Source organism: Phragmites australis, chromosome 18, assembly GCF_958298935.1.
Source record: "Phragmites australis chromosome 18, lpPhrAust1.1, whole genome shotgun sequence".
NCBI classification, from domain to species: domain Eukaryota; kingdom Viridiplantae; phylum Streptophyta; class Magnoliopsida; order Poales; family Poaceae; genus Phragmites; species Phragmites australis.
The window spans coordinates 27,530,179-27,536,178 of NC_084938.1; the positions used below are offsets into that span (position 1 = coordinate 27,530,179).

At 52.1% G+C, this 6,000-nt stretch overlaps 1 pseudogene; it reads right to left on the reverse strand.

Moving 5' to 3' along the window:
- Window positions 1–1,515: 1,515 nt before the first annotated feature.
- Window positions 1,516–3,418, reverse strand: LOC133898671 (uncharacterized; annotated as a pseudogene).
- Window positions 3,419–6,000: the final 2,582 nt, after the last annotated feature.

Sequence of the window (6,000 nt, forward strand, 5' to 3'; positions counted from 1 at the left end):
GGCTCCCGCTCCCACGTGGGCATCGCATTGCATTGCAACGAGGACCAGGAATTCGACGCGCGAAGAGGGCATAAGGAAAGGGGGAGAGTGTGTGGATCCGGACCTCGTGAGACCCAGGTGGCCCTGTCATGGATGACGGTGACCTCGTCAACGAGCACGCCGCTGCAAGGGGGGATCGATCCGCCGGTCGAGCGCTCGAGCCACTGAGTGCGCCGCCCGAGCCACCGAGTGTGATGCCGGTCTGCCGTAGGGGGGATTCGGGGATGGGACTGGAGATGGGCCATTGACCGCTGCAGGGGGAGGGAGATCGATCCGTCGGCCTGGCTTTGATCGCGCACAGGGAGGGAGGGACAGAACGAGTGGATCAGCACGTGAATCGCGAGCGATTTTGGATGGGAGCGGAATCGGCGGATGGGAGGGACCATGAGGTGGCGGAACACGCGAGTTTAATGGGAGTGGAACGCATGTAGCGAAACAGGATGATTTAGGTGTTTTTTAAGTAGTAGAGATTTAGCTGCGTGTGATACGCCACGCTGCCTGATTTCGACGCTCTTGTCGTTTGCTTGTGCATTTGTGCTGTCACGTACCAGCAACGTACCTAATTGGATGGTTGGTACACGAATGGGAGGCGATTATTAGTTTGACTTGACTTTGTTCGGAGCAAGCTGCTCCTACGGTGCAGTGTTTCTGTGTTATCAGGAAGAGCTCATGTATCGTATCCAATGAGCAATCCGAGGGTGAGACGCGACAGCAACAGCCAGCTTAAAAATCCAAATGCCATTTTCGTCGGTGCCCCGTGGTTTTGGGCGATTCTTCTGTTCTTCGCAAGGTAGCAAACCGACCGAGCATGGCTGCTACACTACATACAGCACGTCCAAAAATCCATTTTTGTTAAACACGGATGATCAGAGACCTTTTTCGCCCCAAGATCTTTTTTTTAGGAAACTACGGTGGGGGTTTCCCACCTGAATTTTCTCATTGCTTGAAAAGAAGAGTGTATAAAGATCGTCGCTCAGAGACGAAGATGGAAAAGAAAACGAGGGATGGCGAAAAAAGAAAATTCAGCTACTTCAATTTAACACGACAGATTCATCAATTCGTAGGAACAATTTTCTACTGCTAGGAATGGACGGAATCTGCTGTGGATTTGAAGATAAGATGTTGATTGCATGTCTGAATTGGATCCAACTCGGACGATGCATGTGCAGGAGAGATTATGTCAAAGCATGAAAGTGACGAATTTTATGTCATCCAAGAAATCAAGGAGGAGGATTAATAGTAACAGATAACGCACACAACAGAGCTAGCTCCAAGATTCATACTAGTGCAAGCCTGAAACCTTTCTGCCTTTCTGGACTGAGAAAGGGCAGTCTGTTCCAGCAGTAGCAAGGGCCATATCATACTAATCATGTGGATGACAAAATCAATAGAATTATAATAGAACAGTATATATGGACTTCCTAGAAGTAAGAAGTTCCTGATTTGATAAAAAAAAAGGTATCTGGACTTCCCAGAATTAGCAAAGCACAACAAATAGACCAACTAGTTTGGACTGGTAGAGTTCCATCCTAATCTTGGCCTCGGGCAGCAAGCTCTAGATCAACGGGTCGAGCGACTTGTGCCTTTGCTTCCACGCCCACTCAAGCACCGTCAGAATCTCGGCCTGCCCGAGCTCCTCGCTGTCGGGGACGTTGTGCGCGAGGTAACACACGAGGATCAGCGCTGCGGTCTGGGCATCTTGCTCGCCGAAGTAGACGAGCTGGACCAGGTGCTTGGCGCCGCCGTGGTCGATGATCGCCTTGGAGTGGTCCACTTGCAGGTAGTTCTCCGTGCACGCGAACTTGGTCAGCACGGCCACTTCCGGCTCGTCGAGAAGCCTGACGAGCGCCCGATGATTCTTGTCTCCGTCGCCCGGAACGTTCTTGACAGGCAGCCCAAGCAGGTGATGCAGGTGATGAGAAGGTCGTCGTAGTCGGCCTTCTCCACGACGGGAGGAGCTGGTCCACCACGGCGCGGGCCGCGAGGGAGGTGGGCTTGAACGCCGACTGCCGGAGGTCGGCGTTCTGCTAGGCGGCACGACAGATCTCCATGAGAGCCATCACGGAGTTGTACTGCACGTCGCCCGTGCTTTTCTCGAGGAGAACGGACAGGCAGAGCAGCGCCCTCGAGGCCTCGACTCGGTGATGTTCTTGCAGATGGCGGCATTGCCCGTGGCGAGCGTGCACAGTGCCCTGGCGGCGTGGGATTTCAGGTACGCTTTGATCTCCGGGTCCTTGAACTCCTTCCCTCTCGTGCTCTTCCCGGACAGGGATGCGTTGTGCTGCTTCGTCCCGGCGACACTGGCAGCACCCCTTGTCCCGGCGCCTGTCCCACTCGAACTGGCGCCACCGACACCGCCTATGATGAGCCTCGCCGCCATGGTGGTGGTGGTGGCTTGCTCCCCCGCGTCAGACGTGTTCTGCGAGCTGTCACTGTTCTTCTTGTCCATGACCACGGAGTGGATGGCGTACTTGGAGTGCTCCTGCGCCGTCTCGAGCACGAGGTGGGAGACGAGTAGGCGGATGATGTTGTGCTGCATGAACGCGTCCTGGCATTTGGGGTGGTTGGCGGCGAGCTCGGATACGGCCCACGCCACCATGCCCTGCACCTTCATGGGCGCGTCCTTGAGGATCTTGGCGAAGGAGGTGCAGACCCCAGCGAGGATCATGAGGTCGACGCACTCGGGGTCGCGTCCGAGGAGCCTGATGGCGAGCGCGGCGCTCTCCTGGGCGTCGGCGCGGCCCTACTTGATGAGCCGCAGCAGCGGCGGGATGCCGTCCTCCTCGATAATGAGCCTGCCATAGCGGTCGTTGTCGCGTGCGAGAGAGACGACGCTGGCGGAGGCATCCGCGCGGGCCTCGAGGCCGCCGGTCTGGAGCACGGCGATCTGCTCCCATATGAGGAAGAGAATGGGCTCGTTCTGCGCCATGGGGGGCAGGCCGATGTGGTCGTCGAGATCGTCCTCAGAGGCAGCGTAGTTGGAGACGCGGAGGATCCAGGTGAGGTCTCCGAGGGAGTTGTTGAGCTAGCAGGAGGCCTTCTTGAACGAGCCTGCGGGGATGATGGTGAAGATGCGGCGGACGAGGCCGTGGTCGCGGAAGCGTTCGTGGAGCGCGGCGGCCTTGTCGAGCGCCCTGTCCGTGTCCTCAAGGATGCGGCGCGCAGGACGCTCGTAGAGGTCGGCGCGCGCGGCCTGGCGGAACAGGGTGGCGAGGCGCTCGACCTTGGCCTTGAGGTCCTGGCACTCCTGCCGGCACGTCTGCACCTCCTCCGCCCACTTGATCACCTGCTCCGCGAGCTGGATCGGCTGCGCGAGTCTCGCCTTGAGGCCGTCAATCCCCGCCCCCGCGAGACCCTGCCGATCGGTCGACGGGATCCATCAATGGCTCCCGCGAGGAATGAGGAACCCTCCGCCACTAAACAGAGAAAATTGCTTATATTGCTAATTTAGCTGCGTTTTGGAGATTTATTATTACGACTCATATCTTATTGATGTAGGTAATTTTATGCGTTAAGGAGAAAGATGGCATTTTATTAGAACGCAGTTAAATTAGTAGTAATTGGGCAAATTCCCCGACTTAACGAGGGTTCGGTTAGAAACATACAAACCACAGCCTATACATTGCTTCTCCACATTACCGAGGCATTTAGTCAAACACCTTGCGCAAGTGTCGGTTGGGTAGCTTTCATCTACACTTAGCTCAGCAGCACCCATGGTGTAGTCCATAGCAACAACAAGATCCGCGATGGCGCCATGGGAACGCCGACATCGACGATCACCGATACAACAACAACTGACGAAGTAGGATGGTTGACAACGATGTCGAGTGTCAAGGCGAGCATGGCAAAGGCCGGAGCCATGGCTGGAACATCCATAGACATCGGCTCGCCGCCAAGGCATTTAGTCAAACACCATGCGCAAGTGTCGGCTGGACAGCTTTTATCTACACTTAGCTCAGCAGCACCCACGGTGCAGTCCGTAGCAACGACGAGAGAGGCCGTCGGAAAGTCAGACAGGATGTCGGAGCTCCTAGGGTCTTCAAAGTAGCAGTTGTATCCTTTACCCAGTGAGATTTACCTACCATGTTGGAGGCTTGCAACGCCGCCAACAGCTTGGTAATCTCCGCTATCTACTTCTCCGTCTTAACTTTCTTGTGCTTGTAATCATGAACCTCTTAGGATAGCAACAACTCTGATGCCAAATGTCACGTTCAAAGTTGATTGGCTCTCCAAATCAGCATAAATTCATGTAAACTCTCCAATAACCAAATCATATACAAGTACTCAAGGTAGAAATTGAGAGAATTGGGGTTAGGAATAGAGAAATATAGAATGAGATAGGGAAGACTTATAGAGAGAGGACAGATGAAGCAAGCACAAGGGAGGAACAGAGCCAGAGATAGAAGGAGATGTTCTGTGTGATTCTTGATCCCTAGCACTACCATCTCGCTCAGTCCTTCACGTCTTAGTCAGTTGGGCCAAAGGCCAGCCCTCCTTGTATAGCTATGAGACCAACGTCAAGGGCCCATATACGTGACATGCGCTCCATACATGTGTTCTTGTACTGTCTTGTTCATTTTAGCTTTAAATTTTAAAAAATAATTTTTAAAAATTGAAGCTAAAATAAATAAACTACTTTTACAATCTATTTTTCAAAATATCACCCCTAGCTACAATCTACGAGCAACTCCGACTAATTTTTCTAAATTATGACTGTAAGTAAAATAAAATACTCACATGAACCTTCTATAATTACTTGCCAATACTTATTAATATACTCAAACCGTTATTATTCTATGCCCCCCACCGTTATTTTTCTTTTCCCTATCCTCTATTCTATTCGTGAGTTCCTGCACCCCCTCCCCACACAGCACGCGACGTCGATGCTGCCCAGATCCCTGCCGCCCTCGACGCACAACGTCTTTCTTTTTTTTTTGTCCGATCCGTTGTTCCCGAGTCCTGACTAATCACAGGCGGAAAGGGATTGGAAGAGGCACGCGGTTCGGCGCGCTGGATGCCAGCCTCAGCCGTTACGTGCCGACGAGGCACGCAGGAGGCCGGCCTTGGCCACAACAAGGGGCGGCGTGCAGGCTGAATGCACTTGCGACGATTGGAGGCTCGCGGCACAGCGGAGCGCAGGAGGCCGGCCGCGCCACGACGAGCGGAGGCACACCGCACACGGCTCATTGGCACGCAGGACGGCATGAGGCCGGCTGCGACCACGGCGAGCGGGAGTGGCTGCGAGACTAGCGGTGGTGGCGGCACAGGGAAGGCTGGGCACATGTCTGTGACGGCATCGCGCATGCGCGAGTAAGCAGAAGTGGATTCGCATCCTCTAACTTTGCCTGTGCTACAGTAATTCACGAGCGTATGAATAGTAAATGCAGTTTGGTACTGTGTCAAAAAATATTGTATCAGTTACTGTTGAAAAAGGGTATTGTAACAGTGTTGCACCGCTGAAATACCTGAACTACAATTACTGTAGCGCTCCTGACTTTGAGTCAGAGGATGCAGATACGACAGAAGTTTGGGAGCAGGGCACTGGGAAGAACAGACGAATGGAGTTGCCGGGTTAAGAGTTGTACTTGTACTAGTGTGTTTATTTTTTTATTCAACTTTTGTATTTCTTTTGTTCATCCAAATGATGCCAAAATATACTATGAAAATTTCCTAAAATACTTGGTGTGATCAGGAACCTGTAGCTAAATTTTGGTGGCATTGCTACTTAGGTTGTGTTTTCATAAAAATATGAAGTTTTGGAGACTTTAAAATCTAGAAAATCTCTAAGGACCAGTGACACGATAATAAGAAGAAATTAGAGATTCTAAAACTAATCGACTCAAAATAAACAAGACAAACCAAAGCAATGCATTTGAGATGGAAGCAATGCATTTGAGATATATGCACTCAGAAAAACTAAATATTACAGATATTACACAATCAATACAAATATCTAATCTA